An 18,693-nucleotide genomic window follows, 5' to 3' on the forward strand; every position below is an offset into this window, starting at 1 on the left:
GTATCTGGACACCACAGAACTAATATAATGTTCTGTATCTCTACAGGACAAATATAATGTTCTGTATCTCTACAGGACTAATATAATGTTATGTATCTGGACACCACAGGACTAAAATAATGTTCTGTATCTCTACAGGACTAATATAATATTCTGTATCTGGGCACCACATAACTAATATAATGTTCTGTATCTGGACACCACAGAACTAATATAATGTTCTGTATCTCTACAGGACAAATATAATGTTCTGTATCTCTACAGGACTAATATAATGTTATGTATCTGGACACCACAGGACTAAAATAATGTTCTGTATCTCTACAGGACTAATATAATATTCTGTATCTGGGCACCACATAACTAATATAATGTTCTGTATCTGGACACCACAGGACTAATATAATTTTCTGTATCTCTACAGGACTAATATAATGTTCTGCATCTGGACACCACAGGACTAATATAATGTTCTGTATCTCTACAGGACTAATATAATGTTCTGTATCTCTACAGGACTAATATAATATTCTGTATCTGGGCACCACATAACTAATATAATGTTCTGTATCTGGACACCACAGGACTAATATAATTTTCTGTATCTCTACAGGACTAATATAATGTTCTGTATCTCTACAGGACTAATATAATGTTATGTATCTCTACAGGACTAATATAATGTTCTGTATCTGGACACCACAGGACTAAAATAATGTTCTGTATCTCTACAGGACTAATATAATATTCTGTATCTGGGCACCACATAACTAATATAATGTTCTGTATCTGGACACCACATAACTAATATAATGTTCTGTATCTGGGCACCACATAACTAATATAATGTTCTGTATCTGGACACCACAGGACTAAAATAATGTTCTGTATCTCTACAGGACTAATATAATATTCTGTATCTGGGCACCACATAACTAATATAATGTTCTGTATCTCTACAGGACTAATATAATGTTCTGTATCTCTACAGGACTAATATAATTTTCTGTATCTCTACAGGACTAATATAATGTTCTGTATCAGAACATGGCCAAGATGTTCAAATGTTCATAAATCACCAGCATTGTCGAATAATAATGAGGCAGAACAGTTGAAACTGGAGCAGCAGCACAGCCAGGTGGACTGGGGACAGCAAGGAGTCATCATGTCAGGTAGTCCTGAGGCATGGTCCTAGGGCTCAGGTCCTTCGAGAGAGAGAAAGAAAGAGAGAAAGAGAGAATTAGAGAGAGCACACTTAAATTCACACAGGACACCGAATAGGACAGGAGAAGTACTCCAGATATAACAAACTGACCCTAGCCCCCCGACACATGAACTACTGCAGCATAAATACTGGAGGCTGAGACAGGAGGGGTCAGGAGACACTGTGGCCCCATCTGAGGACACCCCCAGACAGGGCCAAACAGGAAGGTTATAACCCCACCCACTTTGCCAAAGCACAGCCCCCACACCACTAGAGGGATATCTTCAGGACTAATATAATGTTCAGTATCTGGACACCACAGGACTAATATAATGTTCTGTATCTCTACAGGACCAATATAATGTTCTCTATCTCTACAGGACTAATATAATGTTCTGTATCTGGACACCACAGGACTAATATAATGTTCTGTATCTGGACATCACAGGACTGATATAATGTTCTGTATCTCTACAGGACTAATATAATGTTCTGTATCTCTACAGGACTAATATAATGTTCTGTATCTCTACAGGACTAATATAATGTTCTGTATCTCTACCGGACTAATATAATGTTCTGTATCTGGACACCACAGGACTAATATAATGTTCTGTATCTCTACAGAACTAATATAATGTTCTGTATCTCTACCGGACTAATATAATGTTCTGTATCTGGACACCACAGGACTAATATAATGTTCTGTATCTGGACACCACAGGACTAATATAATGTTCTGTATCTGGACACCACAGGACTAATATAATGTTCTGTATCTCTACCGGACTAATATAATGTTCTGTATCTGGACACCACAGGACTAATATAATGTTCTGTATCTCTACCGGACTAATATAATGTTCTGTATCTGGACACCACAGGACTAATATAATTTTCTGTATCTCTACAGGTGCCGTCAAATGTAAAGATGACATCATGTATCTGTAAGTTTAGGAACGGACACAATTAAGTAAAAATATGTAATTTCAGGTCCTTCAACAAAAGCTGGAAAGTTTTATATTGATGACAATGTAAAGATGATGTTCAATATAATGTTGACAATCTGTAAATTCTGTACATTTATGGACCTTAACAAAAACATGTCTCTAAAGTGTAGTATCCATCCATGAATCTGTCTCTCTCCTTCTCTTTCTCGACTGTCGCCTCTCCATCCTCATCCATCCTTTCATGATAGGTTGAAGGATTCCAGCCCGAGAGGAAGAGTGGTTTGGCCTTTTGGTCACCATGGTTACGCCATCTCAGACAATAAGCTGATTCAGGCACAGTGGACTGTTTTTCTGTTCCATTTACTAAATCGGTATCTGAGTACTCTGTAAAAAACATGCCCTTATCCTACAGCATGTCCAAATGTTTTAGATACACATGTAGACAGAGAACTGCCACTGGGCTATGGGGCTGGACTGCGTCTGGGGTCTGGGTCCATTTCCGTCAGTCTCTATATCTGTATTTGTGTCTGTGTCTTTCCCCGGCTCCTTTGGGAAGATTCATTTCTAGAACCAAATAATATTGTTGATAATTTGGGACAGGTAGATAGTGGGAATAGTCTTGTCAGGCCTCGTGCAAGGAATGAGCTCTGACATACATACAGAACAAGGTTTCTCCTACTAGACTCAACATTGAAATATTACCTTCCCCTCTCTTTTAATAAACTCTGTGTATAGGAGCCAAGAGACGGAGAGAAAAAAAATGCATAGTAATATTTTCTTTCCAATCAGCTTCCTCATTACGAAGGGAAATTAATCCTCGTTACAAAGGGACAATAATCCTCGTTACAAAGGGACAATAATCCTCGTTACGAAGGGAAATTAATCCTCGTTACGAAGGGAAATTAATCCTCGTTACGAAGGGAAATTAATCCCCATTACGAAAGGAAATGAATCCTCGTTACGAAAGGAAATTAATCCTCGTTACTAAGGGAAATTAATCCTCGTTACAAAGCTAAATTAATCCCCATTACGAAGGGAAATTAATCCTCATTACGAAGGGAAATTAATCCCCATTACGAAGGGAAATTAATCTTTGTTACGAAGGGATATGAATCCTCATTACAAGGGAAATAAATCCTCATTACGAAGGGAAATTAATCCTTGTTACGAAGGGATATGAATCCTCATTACGAGGGAAATGAATCCTCATTACGAAGATGTAAAGTCTGCTTCCAACTCACAAACACATAGATCCCCTGAACGCAGCTCACTCTCCAGATCCCAATCACCTGAATTCTAATCACCTGTTCACATACCTATATGTCATCATCACACACTATTTAGTTCAGTTATTGTTTGTTTTGTGGCACACGTCTTTCAGAGCTCTGATTTCTCCGTGGTTTACTCCTGCTGTGTATGATAGTTTTTGCCTGCCTCACTAACGATGCCTTTTGCCTATTCCCTGCCTGTACTTTAGCCGGATTTCCTGTTATCAACCTATTGCCTGATCTCCCGGATGACAATACTAGCCTTTTCCCTGCCTGTACTGTTGCCTTTTTGGACCCATTTTGTATGACCTTCTGCCTGCCCCTGAACCCAGCTACCTGCCTCCTCCTGTGGTCCTTTACAAATAAACACCTGCTGTGCCTTGTGCTTGAAGCCAGCTTTCTGTCTCCCATCGTGTCCTTTACGGAAGGGAAATGAGTCCTCATTACAAAGGGAAATGAATCCACATTGCGAATGGAAATAAGTCGCAAATAGAATCGTATTTCTCTCTAACCATCTTTTTGGTTTCAAACTTCTAAATTGTTTCCATAATAGCGTTAAATTGTATATTTGCTGTTTTCACTTCTTTTTTTCCCCCATTGCCTGATGTATGAAGGTCAACAACATTTTGTTGCTTTTCGTTTGTGAGTTCCTTGCCTTTTCGATGATGATGGATGATGAAGGGATTTTACAGGCGTGTTGCTTCATTTTTATACTACAGTGAAACAGGAAGCAGTGAAACAGGAAGCAGTGGAACAGGAAGCTATGGAAGGCCAACAATAGGGTTCCTTTACGCTGAAATTAACTTAATGTAGATTCAATTTACATCTCTTTATTAATAAGAATATTTAAAAGGTGCCAATAATTTTGACAGAAATCTTTTAAGAGAAAAACATATGATATCTCTTTCTACAGTAAGAGGTAAAGGATATGAGTGAGTGCCGGGTCTTTGTTCTGTATGGCTGTCTGGAGGTCATCCTCCAGAATCAACAGCCTATCACTGATCTCCTCACACTGGTCTGTCAACTCTATAGTCAGGTCTGCTGTTAGCCCTGCTGCTTCACTGCACTGGTCCTGGAGAGTAGAGGAGAAAGGAGTGAGAGAGAGAGCGAGAGAGAGAGAGAGAGAGAGAGAACGAGAGAGAGAGAGGTGGGGGGATGAGAGAAGAGGTTTGTCTGTCACTAATCAGTACTGTCTCACTGACTGTGTCTTGGAGGAGAGGAACAAACAAATGAAGGTTGTGTGTGTGAGCGTGCATGTCTGCATGCCTGCATGTGTTATGTCTAGACAAGGCAGGTGTGTGGAGAGAGTACATGGCAGCCAGGCAGGGAGAGGAGAGGAGTGAAGGAGATGGGAAGGGAGGGAGATAAGAGTGGAAGAGAGGGAGGGAGGGAGGGGAGATAAGAAGGGAGGGAGGGAGGGAGGGAGGGAGGGAGGGAGGGAGGGAGGGAGATAAGAGTGGAAGAGAGGGAGGGAGGGAGATAAGAGTGGAAGAGAGGGAGGGAGGGAGGGAGCGTTGCTGATCACACCACCCGTGTTGCGTCCGCGAGCGTTGCTGATCACACCACCCGTGTTGCGTCCGCGAGCGTTGCTGATCACACCACCCGTGTTGCGTCCGCGAGCGTTGCTGATCACACCACCCGTGTTGCGTCCGCGAGCGTTGCTGATCACACCACAACACGGGTGGTGTGATCAGCAACACTCGCGGACGCAACACGACGAGCCCGACGAGCCAGCTGAGGCGTGGGAGTGAGACGAGCCGGCTGAGGCGTGGGAGTGAGACGAGCCGGCTGAGGCGTGGGAGTGAGACGAGCCGGCTGAGGCGTGGGAGTGAGACGAGCCGGTTGAGGCGTGGGAGCCCGACGAGCCAGCTGAGGCGTGGGAGTGAGACGAGCCGGCTGAGGCGTGGGAGTGAGACGAGCCGGCTGAGGCGTGGGAGACGAGCCGGCTGAGGCGTGGAAGTCGGATGAACTGGTTGAGGCGTGGGAGTGAGATGAACCGGTTGAGGCGTGGGAGTGAGACGAGCCGGTTGAGACGTGGGAGTCGGATGAGCCGGTTGAGGCGTGGGAGTCAGACGAGCCGGCTGAGGCGTGGGAGTCGGATGAACCGGTTGAGGCGTGGGAGTGAGACGAGCCGGCTGAGGCGTGGAAGTCGGATGAACCGGTTGAGGCGTGGGAGTGAGATGAACCGGTTGAGGCGTGGGAGTGAGACGAGCCGGTTGAGGCGTGGGAGTCGGATGAACCGGTTGAGGCGTGGGAGACGAGCCGGCTGAGGCGTGGGAGTCGGATGAACCGGTTGAGGCGTGGGAGTGAGACGAGCCGGCTGAGGCGTGGGAGTCGGATGAGCCGGTTGAGGCGTGGGAGTCAGACGAGCCGGCTGAGGCGTGGGAGTCAGACGAGCCGGCTGAGGCGTGGGAGTCAGACGAGCCGGCTGAGGCGTGGGAGTCAGACGAGCCGGTTGAGGCGTGGGAGTGAGACGAGCCATATAAACAAAGACTCCCTGATGCTTCCCTTAGGTGAGGCGTTATTCTGTAATTATATAATTTAATTTATGTTAACACTATCTGTTTCTGGCTGTAACGATGTACTCTGAGTCGGAAAGCAAGTTGAGGGAGTGAATACATTTAATAAATGAACAAACAAAGCAAGAAACAGGGAAGGAACCAAAGGGAGTGACATATATAGGGAAGGAACCAACGGGAGTGACATATATAGGGAAGGAACCAAAGGGAGTGACATAAATAGAGAAGGAACTAAAGGGAGTGACATATATAGGAAAGGAACCAAGGGTAGTGACATAAATAGAGAAGGAACCAAAGGGAGTGACATAAATAGGGAAGGAACTAAGGGAGTGACATATATAGGGATGGAACCAAAGGGAGTGACATATATAGAGAAGAAACCAAAGGGAGTGACATATATATAGGGAAGGAACCAAAGGGAGAGACATATATAGGGCAGGAACCAAAGGGAGTGACATAAATAGGGAAGGAACCAAAGGGAGTGACATATATAGGGAAGTAACCAAAGGGAGTGACATAAATAGAGAAGGAACCATGTGTAGTGACATATATATAGGGAAGGAACCAAAGGGAGAGACATATATAGGGCAGGAACCAAAGGGAGAGACATATATAGAGAAGGAACCAAAGGGAGAGACATACATAGGGCAGGTAATCAAGGAGGTGATGGAGTCCAGGTGAGTGTCAATAAGTGCTGGTGCGCATGACGATTGTGACAGGTGTGTGTAATAATCAACTGTCTGTTGACCTAGAGGCCAGAGAGGGAGTATTACTGACACTAGCTAAATAAATGCCCATGAATGTTTCATGTGTTTTCGACTGATCCCTAAATGAATACAGTCGGTTCAGAGGTTGTTTTGATATTCAACCTGCGTGTCCTGATCCCGTTTTGTACGGATGGACTAAATCAACATGCGCACGATGGCAGCTTGCTGCAAGTCCCGCCTCACCCATAAATTAATTGGTTCTCACAATGAGCATACTTCCCATACTTCCTGTAAACAACAGCCAACATGGGTGCTTGAAAGATCGATGTGGAGAGATTTATCGTGGAAGTAGAGAAGTACACACTTTTATATGACCAGTCTGCAAAATTCTACAAGGATCCAGTGAAAGAAGATGTGGTCTGGAGAGATGTGGTCTGGACAGATGTGGTCTGGACAGATGTGGTCTGGACAGATGTGGTCTGGAGAGATGTGGTCTGGACAGATGTGGTCTGGAGAGATGCGGTCTGGAGAGATGTGGTCTGGAGAGATGCGGTCTGGAGAGATGTGGTCTGGACAGATGTGGTCTGGAAGGATGCGGTCTGGACAGATGCGGTCTGGAGAGATGCGGTCTGGAGAGATGCGGTCTGGACAGATGCGGTCTGGAGAGATGTGGTCTGGAAGGATGCGGTCTGGACAGATGCGGTCTGGACAGATGCGGTCTGGACAGATGCGGTCTGGAAGGATGCGGTCTGGACAGATGCGGTCTGGACAGATGCGGTCTGGACAGATGCGGTCTGGAGAGATGTGGTCTGGACAGATGCGGTCTGGACAGATGCGGTCTGGACAGATGCGGTCTGGACAGATGCGGTCTGGAGAGATGCGGTCTGGAAGGATGCGGTCTGGACAGATGCGGTCTGGACAGATGCGGTCTGGACAGATGCGGTCTGGAGATATGTGGTCTGGAGAGATGTGGTCTGGAGAGATGTGGTCTGGAGAGATGCGGTCTGGAGAGATGCGGTCTGGACAGATGTGGTCTGGACAGATGTGGTCTGGACAGATGTGGTCTGGAGAGATGTGGTCTGGACAGATGCGGTCTGGGGAGATGCGGTCTGGACAGATGTGGTCTGGAGAGATGTGGTCTGGAGAGATGCGGTCTGGAGAGATGTGGTCTGGACAGATGCGGTCTGGAGAGATGTGGTCTGGAGAGATGCGGTCTGGACAGATGCGGTCTGGAGAGATGCGGTCTGGAGAGATGTGGTCTGGAGAGATGCGGTCTGGAGAGATGTGGTCTGGAGAGATGTGGTCTGGAGAGATGCGGTCTGGAGAGATGTGGTCTGGAGAGATGTGGTCTGGAGAGATGCGGTCTGGAGAGATGCGGTCTGGAGAGATGTGGTCTGGAGAGATGCGGTCTGGAGAGATGTGGTCTGGAGAGATGTGGTCTGGAGAGATGTGGTCTGGAGAGATGCGGTCTGGAGAGATGTGGTCTGGAGAGATGCGGTCTGGAGAGATGCGGTCTGGAGAGATGCGGTCTGGACAGATGCGGTCTGGAGAGATGCGGTCTGGAGAGAGAAGACCAGGTGAAGTATAACAACCCGATGTTCATCCCCTGGTATGAAGCTCACTAGCTAGCTGGCAAGCTGAATGTGAATAGCATGTGTGCTGTATGCTTTTTTATATACAGAAACCCTCCAAAGCCAATATTCATGTGAGAAAATTTGCAAGAAAATTACTAGTATTTCCATTTTTCAAATGTTATTTTGTTGATTGTTGAAAGTGCTGTTTTATTTGTTCCACTACATGGCCAAAAGTATGTGGACACCTGCTCTTCAAACATCTCATACCAAAATCATGGGTATTAGTATGGCGTCCATTCCCCCTTTGCTGCTATAACATCCCCCACTCTTCTGGGAAGACTTTCAACTAGATGTAGGAACATTGCTGCTATAACAGCCTTCACTCTTCTGGGAAGGCTTTCCATTAGATGTAGGAACATTGTTGCTATAACAGCCTCCACTCTTCTGGGAAGGCTTTCCACTAGATGTTGGAACATTGCTGCTGTAACAGCCTTCACTCTTCTGGGAAGGCTTTCCACTAGATGTAGGAACATTTCTGCTATAACAGCCTCCACTCTTACGGGAAGGCTTTCCACTAGATGTTGGAACATTTCTGCGGGGACTTGCTTCCATTCAGCCACAAGAGCAATGTGCACGGGGGCATTGTCATTCTGAAACAGGAAAGGGCCTTCCCCAAACTGTTGCCACAAAGTTGGAACACAGAATCATCTAGAATGTCATTGTATGCTATAGCCTTAAGATTTCCTTTCTCTGGAACGAAGGGGCCTGAACCATGAAAAACAGCCCCAGACCATTATTCCGCCACCTAACTTTACAGTTGGCACTATGCATTTGGGCAGGTAGCATTCTCCTGGCATCCACCAAACCCAGATTTGTCCGTCAGACTGCCAGATGATGGAGTGCGATTCATCACACCAGAGAACATGTTTCCACTGCTCCAGAGTCCAATGGTGGCAAGCTTTACACCACTCAAGCCAATGCTTGGCATTGCCCATGGTGATCTTAGGTTTGTATGCAGCTGCTCGGCCATGGAAAACCATTTCATGAAGTTCCTGACGAACAGTTATTGTACTGACGTTGCTTCTAGAGGCAGGTTGGAACTCGGTAGTGAGTGTTGCAATCGAGGACAGACGATTTATACAAGCTACACGCTTCAGCACTCGGCAGTCCCGTTCTGTGGGCTTGTGTGGCTTACCACTTCGCGCCTGAGCCGTTGTTGCTCGAAAGGTGGCATCCTATGATTGTACCACATTGAAAGTCTCTGAGTTCTTCAGTAAGGCCATTCTACTGTGCACAATAGTATATACCTGTGAGCAACTGATGTGGCTGAAATAGCAGAATCCACTAACTTGAAGGGGTGTACACATGCGTATGTACGTATATAGTGTATTTTTTGTTGTTGTTGTTGAATTTTCATTATTGGATAAAAGAGACTCGTCTGGAAAAACAGCTGCAAGTTATTTTTATATTGCAAATCTGTTCCCAAATTTGGCCATGCATTACAGAGATACATTTGTGATCGAATGCATTAAGAGTGACTGGATTTGTACAGCGCTTTCCTGAAGGTAATCAAAGAGCTTTACATAGTAGTGGGAAACACCTCATCCACCATCGATGTGTAACCTGAGTGATGCACGGCGACCATTTGTGAATCACCACCTGGGTGATGCACAGCGACCTGCACGGCGACCATTTGTGTATCACCACTTGGGTGATGCACGGCGACCATTTGTGAATCACCACCTGGGTGATGCACGGCGACCATTTGTGAATCACCACCTGGGTGATGCACGGCGACCATTTTTGTGCCAGAATTCTCACCACACATTCGCTAAGAGGTGGAGAGGTGAGAAATTACATATGGCAATTAGGAATGGGGGATAATTAGGTGGCCATGATGGAATGTGGCCAGGTTGGGAATTAAGCCATGACACCGGAGTGAACACTCCTAGTCATACAATAAGTGCCATGGGATTTGAATGACGACAGAGAGTCAGGACACTCAGTTTAACATCTCATTCGAAAGACGGCACCCTACGAAGGGCAATGTCTCCAAATGATTATATTTGGCCAAATAATATATCTGTTTAGGCTTCCTGCAGTCAATTTGCAGTCTAAACATATTTGTTGTGTTACTTCCGGCCCCCCGCTGCTGATAGTGTACGGATAGACAAAATCAACATGAGCACGATGGGGAACGCAGATGCACGCGGTGCCCGGTGTAGTCAGCATGTCAGAGAAGGAAGAGGCAGAAGAAGAAGATGATGGTTAGATACATGTGGAACAAACTGGAATTTGGAACAATCACTCAATATGCTCTGGATCCATCATCATGAGTGCCCAAACCACAAACACTATTAGTACATAATGACAGTCCTTTAGGGTTCTATTAGTACATGTTAACAGTCCTCTAGGTATCTATTAGTACAACATGTTAACAGTCATCTAGGTATCTATTAGTACAACATGTTAACAGTTCTCTAGGTATCTATTAGTACAACATGTTAACAGTCCTCTAGGTATATATTAGTACATGTTAATAGTCCTTTATGGTTCTATTAGTACATGTTAACAGTCCTCTAGGTATATATTAGTACATGTTAATAGTCCTTTAGGGTTCTATTAGTACATGTTAACAGTCCTTTAGGGTTCTATTAGTACATGTTAACAGTCCTCTAGGTATCTATTAGTACATAAAAACAGTCATTTAGGGTTATATTAGTACATGTTAACAGTCCTCTAGGTATCTATTAGTACATGTTAACAGTCCTCTAGGTATATATTAGTACATGTTAACAGTCCTCTAGGTATCTATTAGTACAACATGTTAACAGTCCTCTAGGTATCTATTAGTACATGTTAATAGTCCTCTAGGTATCTATTAGTACATGTTAACAGTCCTCTAGGTATCTATTAGTACATGTTAATAGTCCTCTAGGTATCTATTAGTACGTTATTAACAGTCCTCTAGGTGTCTATTAGTACATATTAACAGTCCTCTAGGTATCTATTAGTACATGTTAATAGTCCTCTAGGTATCTATTAGTACATGTTAACAGTCCTCTAGGTATCTATTAGTACATGTTAACAGTCCTCTAGGTATCTATTAGTACATGTTAACAGTCCTCTAGGTATCTATTAGTACATGTTAACAGTCCTCTAGGTATCTATTAGTACATGTTAACAGTCCTCTAGGTATCTATAAATACATGTTAGCAGTCCTCTAGGTATCTATTAGTACATGTTAACAGTCCTCTAGGTATCTATTAGTACATGTTAATAGTCCTCTAGATATCTATTAGTACATGTTAACAGTCCTCTAGGTATATGTTAGTACAACATGTTAACAGTCCTCTAGGTATATGTTAGTACAACATGTTAACAGTCCTCTAGGTATCTATTAGTACATGTTAATAGTCCTCTAGGTATCTATTAGTACATGTTAACAGTCCTCTAGGTATCTATTCGTACATGTTAATAGCCCTCTAGGTATCTATTAGTACATGTTAACAGTCCTCTAGACATCTATTAGTTTACATACAGACAGGTCACACAGACCGTATGGACAGGGAGAGAGAGGGGGAGACTGAGGGATGTGGACAGGTCAGACAGGACAGGAGACTGAGGGATGTGGACATGGAGGGAGAGGTCAGACAGGATAGGAGACTGAGGGATGTGTATCAAGGCAAAAGGTGAGACCCAAATGCAGACAGGAGGCAGATGGTTGGAGTCTAACAATGTTTATTAATCCAAAGGGGTAGGCAAGGGAATGGTCGTGGACAGGCAAAAATGTCAAAACCAGTTCAGAGTCCAGGAGGTATAGAGTGGCAGGCAGGCTCGAGGTCAAGGCAGGCAGAATGGTCAGGCAGGTGGGTACAAAGTCCAGAAACAGGCAAGGGTCAGAACCGGGAAGACTAGCAAATAGAGTTCAGAAAAGGCAGGAGTAGTGGGAAAAACACGCTGGTTGACTTGGACATACGAGACAAACTGGCACAGAGAGACAGAAAACAGGGATAAATACACTGGGACAGGAAACACAGGAAACACAGGGATAAATACACTGGTACGGAGAGACAGGAAACACAGGAATTAATACACTGGTACAGAGAGACAGGAAACACAGGGATAAATACACTGGTACAGAGAGACAGGAAACACAGGGATAAATACACTGGTACAGAGAAGCACAAGGATAAATACACTGGTACAGAGAAACACAAGGATAAATACACTGGTACAGAGAGACAGGAAACACAGGGATAAATACACTGGTACAGAGAGACAGGAAACACAGGGATAAATACACTGGTACAAAGAGACAGGAAACACAGGGATAAATACACTGGTACAGAGAGACAGGAAACACAGGGATAAATACACTGGTACAGAGACAGGAAACACAGGGATAAATACACTGGTACAGAGAGACAGGAAACACAGGGATAAATACACTGGCACAGAGAGACAGGAAACACAGGGATAAATACACTGGGACAGAGAGACAGGAAACACAGGGATAAGTTCACTGGTACAGAAAGAGAGGAAACACAGGGATAAATACACTGGTACAGAGAGACAGGAAACACAGGGATAAATACACTGGTACAGAGAGACAGGAAACACAGGGATAAATACACTGGTAGAGAGAGACAGGAAACACAGGGATAAATACACTGGTAGAGAGAGACAGGAAACACAGGGATAAATACACTGGGACAGAGAGACAGGAAACACAGGGATAAGTTCACTGGTACAGAAAGACAGGAAACACAGGGATAAATACACTGGTACAGAGAGACAGGAAACACAGGGATAAATACACTGGTACAGAGAGACAGGAAACACAGTGATAAATACACTGGTACAGAGAGACAGGAAACACAGGGATAAATACACTGGTAGAGAGAGACAGGAAACACAGGGATAAATACACTGGTAGAGAGAGACAGGAAACACAGGGATAAATACACTGGTACAGAGAGACAGGAAACACAGGGATAAATACACTCGTACAGAGACAGGAAACACAGGGATAAATATACTGGTACAGAGAGACAGGAAACACAGGGATAAATACACTGGTACAGAGAGACAGGAAACACAGGGATAAATACACTCGTACAGAGACAGGAAACACAGGATTAAATAGACTGGGGAAAACAGGTGACACCTGGAGGGGGTGGAGACAATAACAAGGACAGGTGAAACAGATCAGGGTGTGACAGATGTAGACAGGGAGAGAGAGGTCAGACAGGACTGGAGACTTTTGTGTGTGCGTGCGCTTGTGCGTGTGTGTGTACGTGCGCGAATGTGATTGTTTGTGCGTGAGTGTTTGTATGTGTGATTGCTTTGAAAGGCGTTTCATATAGATGGTTGTAACTATTGATCAAACAATGTCATAGTTGTCAGGTGTTATAGTGGAGGTCAGAGGTCCAAACGTCCTCATGGTTCCAATGAACATAGCCTGCTGGTCTCTGACTGCAATAGCATTAGCATTAACTTCAGCATTGGCTTTACCAATAACATTAGCATTAACTTCAGCACCCCCACACACAAACACATCTAAACACGCACCCACCCACACACACACACACACACACTTATAAAAATGTACCCACACACACATCTAAACACGCACACACACACATCTAAACACATCTAAACACGCACCCACACACACATCTAAACACGCACCCACACACACACATCTAAACACGCACACACTCACACACACACATCTAAACACGCACCCACACACACATCTAAACACGCACCCACACACACACATCTAAACACGCACCCACACACACATCTAAACACGCACCCACACACACACACACACATCTAAACACCCACACACACACATCTAAACACCCACACACACACATCTAAACACGCACCCACACACACACATCTAAACACCCACCCACACACACATCTAAACACCCACCCACCCACACACACATACACACACATCTAAACACCCCCCCCACCCACACACACACACACACACACATCTAAATACCCCCACACACCCACACACACACATCTAAATACCCCCACACACCCACACACACACATCTAAATACCCCCACACACACACACACACACATCTAAATACCCCCACACACCCCCACACACACATCTAAACACACACGCACCCACACACCCACACACCCACACACACACATCTAAACACCCACATACACACACACATCTAAACACACACCCACCCACACACACATCTAAACACGCACCCACACACACACACACACACATCTAAACACTCACAAACACACACACACACATCTAAACACCTACACACACACACACACACACATCTAAACACCCACACACACACACAAATCTAAACACCCACACACACACACACACACACATCTAAACACCCACACACACACATCTAAATACCCCCCCACACACACACACACACACACACACACATCTAAACATCCCCCCCACACACACACACACATCTAAACACCCCCACGCATCTAAACACCCACACCCTCCCACACACACATCTAAACACCCACCCACACACACACACATCTAAACATGCACATCTAAACACCCACCCACACACTTCTCAGCTGTATGTTGTCCTCCTTATTTACAGTGTTATTGTTGTTGTATTATAATACAGGAACTCATTATGTTCTAACTTATTGATTAGAGCTTACAGGGAAACACACTAACATATAATTATTTCATTCCTAATTAACTTCTAATTAAAATAATGCAAAATATTAATGCCCTTCCCTGCATGGCTTTGTGAGCCTGGATACGCTCTACGGTATTTGTCACATACACATGGTTAGCAGATGTTAATGCGAGTGTAGCGAAATGCTTGTGCTTCTAGTTCCGACAATGCAGTAATAACCAACGAGTAATCTAACCTAACAATTCTACAACAACTACCTTATACACATAAGTGTAAAGGGATGAAGAATATGTACATAAAGATATATGAATGAGTGATGGTACAGAACAGCATAGGCAAGATGCAGTAGATGGTATTGAGTACAGTATACACATGTGAGATGAGTAATGTAGGGTATGTAAACATTATATTAAGTGGCAATGTTTAAATTGTCTAGTGATACATTTTTTGCATACATTTTCCATTATTAAATTGAGCTGGAGTTGAATCAGTATGTTGGCAGTTGCCGTACCAGGCGGTGATACAGCCCGACACGATGCTCTCGATTGTGCATCTGTAAAAGTTTGTGAGTTTTTTTGGTGACAAGCCAATTTCTTCAGCCTCCTGAGGTTGAAGAGGCGCTGCTGCGCCTTCTTCACGATGCTGTCTGGGTGGGTGGACCAATTCAGTTTGTCTGTGATGTGTACGCTGAGGAACTTGAAACTTTCCACCTTCTCCACTACTGTCCCGTCGATGTGGATAGGGGGGTGCTCCCTCTACTGTTTCCTGAAGTCCACGATCATCTCCTTTGTTTTGTTGCCGTTGAGTGAGAGGTTATTTTCCTGACACCACACTCCGAGGGCCCTCACCTCCTCCCTGTAGGCTGTCTCGTCGTTGTTGGTATTCAAGCCTAACACAGTAGTGTCGTCTGCAAACTTGATGATTGAGTTGGAGGCATACATGGCCACACAACCGTGGGTGAACAGGGAGTACAGGAGAGGGATGAGAACGCACCCTTGTGGGGCCCCAGTGTTGAGGATCAGCGGGGTGGAGATGTTGTTACCTACCCTCACCACCTGGGGGTGGCCCGTCAGGAAATTATGGTCTGGATACAGGAGTCCTCTACGGTACTGTAGTTATGGTCTGGATACAGGAGTCCTCTAGGGTACTGTAGTTATGGTCTGGATACAGGAGTCCTCTACAGTACTGTAGTTATGGTCTGGATACAGGAGTCCTCTAGGGTACTGTAGTTATGGTCTGGATACAGGAGTCCTCTACAGTACTGTAGTTATGGTCTGGATACAGGAGTCCTCTACAGTACTGTAGTTATGGTCTGGATACAGGAGTCCTCTAGGGTACTGTAGTTATGGTCTGGATACAGGAGTCCTCTACGGTACTGTAGTTATGGTCTGGATACAGGAGTCCTCTACGGTACTGTAGTTATGGTCTGGATACAGGAGTCCTCTACAGTACTGTAGTTATGGTCTGGATACAGGAGTCCTCTACGGTACTGTAGTTATGGTCTGGATACAGGAGTCCTCTACAGTACTGTAGTTATGGTCTGGATACAGGAGTCCTTTACGGTACTGTAGTTATGGTCTGGATACAGGAGTCCTCTACAGTACTGTAGTTATGGTCTGGATACAGGAGTCCTCTAGGGTACTGTAGTTATGGTCTGGATACAGGAGTCCTCTAGGGTACTGTAGTTATGGTCTGGATACAGGAGTCCTCTACGGTACTGTAGTTATGGTCTGGATACAGGAGTCCTCTACAGTACTGTAGTTATGGTCTGGATACAGGAGTCCTCTACGGTACTGTAGTTATGGTCTGGATACAGGAGTCCTCTACAGTACTGTAGTTATGGTCTGTATACAGGAGTCCTCTACGGTACTGTAGTTATGGTCTGGATACAGGAGTCCTCTAGGGTACTGTAGTTATGGTCTGGACTCACAACAATTGGTAATCTATACATAGATGGTCAGTTAGCTTCATTTCAACAATTACAGGGAAAGTTCAACATGCCAACAACACATTTTTTCAGATACCTCCAAATCAGGAATTTCGTAAGGACACATATCCCACAGTATGGCATGAAGCCAAATAGTCCTACATTAGATAGCTTAATCCTTATCGAACCCCATTCAAAGGGTCGGTCTCTAGACTGTATGATGTGCTATAGGCCCTCATAGAGGTATCCACAGACACTATTAAAAGGGTCGGTCTCTAGACTGTATGATGTGCTATAGGCCCTCATAGAGGTATCCACAGACACTATTAAAAGGGTCGGTCTCTAGACTGTATGATGTGCTACAGGCCCCCATAGAGGTATCCACAGACACTATTAAAAGGGTCGGTCTCTAGACTGTATGATGTGCTACAGGCCCTCATAGAGGTATCCACAGACACTATTAAAAGGGTCGGTCTCTAGACTGTATGATGTGCTATAGGCCCTCATAGAGGTATCCACAGACACTATTAAAAGGGTCGGTCTCTAGACTGTATGATGTGCTATAGGCCCTCATAGAGGTATCCACAGACACCATTAAAATTGCTTGGGAACAAGAACTTGGGTCAGAAATCTCAGATGAGGACTGGGTAGAAGCTCTCAGGAATATAAACCACAGTTCAGTGAATGCCAGACACAACCTTGTACAGTTTAAGGTGATACACAGGTTACATTACTCAAAAGTAAAACTGCATAAAATATTCCCGGACACCTCACCACTGTGTGAGAGGTGCAAGCAGGATGAGGGGACGTTGACCCACTTATTCTGGACATGTCCTAAGTTACATGTTTACTGGGCTCTCATTTTTGATTACTTATCTAAAGCCTTCGATAGAGTTCTAGCCCCAGACCCATTGATCGCTCTGTTTGGTACAGTTGATGGGAATAACCAGGAAGGGAAGGCTGTCTCTCTTTGTACTCTATTAGCCAAGAGGCTCATATTGCAATTTTGGAAATTGGAGACTGTACCTACCTTTGAAATGTGGTTACGGGATTTAGGGAATGTAATACATATGGAAAAGATTCGATACAATACCTCCAATAGAAGTCCAATGTTTTACAAAATAAGTCAGCCGATACTGGATAAATGGCCTAGTCCCGCTTCATAACTGGGTTGACGATCTGCTGCTACTCTGTGCTGTACTCCACTCAGTATTTATTTTTGGCTTAACTACACTGCTTGTAATGACTATATGCTGTCTTCTTATACATGGACCACCTAATAGGATTTTGTTTTATTTTGTGTATGTGTGAGTTAAGTTTTGTTTTGTCCTCTAAATGTGCCATCCCATTCAACAGTACAATGAATGTCATTGTTAGTATTGCTGTCTTTTTTATTAGATTTTTTATTGTAAAATAATAAACATATTATAAAAATAAAAAAAGATTTCCCTTCATTGGATCTACGGGGCCCGAAACATGAAAACAGCCCCAGACCTTTACAGTTGGCACTATGCATTGGGGCAGGTAGCGTTCTCCTGGCATCCGCCAAACCCAGATCTGTCCAATGGCAGCGAGCTTTACACCACTCCAGCCGACGCTTGGCATTAAGCATGGTGATCTTAGACTTGTGTACAGCCATGGAAACCCATTTCATGAAGGTCCCGACGAACAGTTATTTTGCTGACGTAGCTTTTAGAGGCAGTTGGGAACTGATAGTGAGTGTTGCAACCGAGGACAAATAATTTTTATGTGCTACACGCTTCAGCGCTTGGCTGTCCCGTTTTTGAGCTTGTGTGGCTTACCACTTCGGGACTGAGCCGTTGTTGCTCCTAGAAGTTTCCACTTCCAATAACACCAAATTT

The 18,693-nt window shown here is 44.5% G+C and overlaps 1 long non-coding RNA gene across 1 annotated transcript in view; it reads right to left on the reverse strand.

Annotated features, from left to right (window-relative positions):
- Positions 1 to 2,102: 2,102 nt before the first annotated feature.
- The window catches only part of LOC149976523 (uncharacterized), a 95,474-nt gene continuing 78,883 nt past the window's right edge, over positions 2,103 to 18,693 (reverse strand). The window contains exon 3 of the long non-coding RNA XR_016487074.1: positions 2,103 to 4,494. This is a non-coding gene — a long non-coding RNA (uncharacterized LOC149976523). The remainder of the gene's footprint in view (positions 4,495 to 18,693) is intronic.

The sequence above is a fragment of the Oncorhynchus mykiss genome, chromosome 16, assembly GCF_057628025.1.
Source record: "Oncorhynchus mykiss isolate SJ-2025 chromosome 16, ASM5762802v1, whole genome shotgun sequence".
In the NCBI taxonomy this organism is placed as follows: Eukaryota; Metazoa; Chordata; class Actinopteri; order Salmoniformes; family Salmonidae; genus Oncorhynchus; species Oncorhynchus mykiss.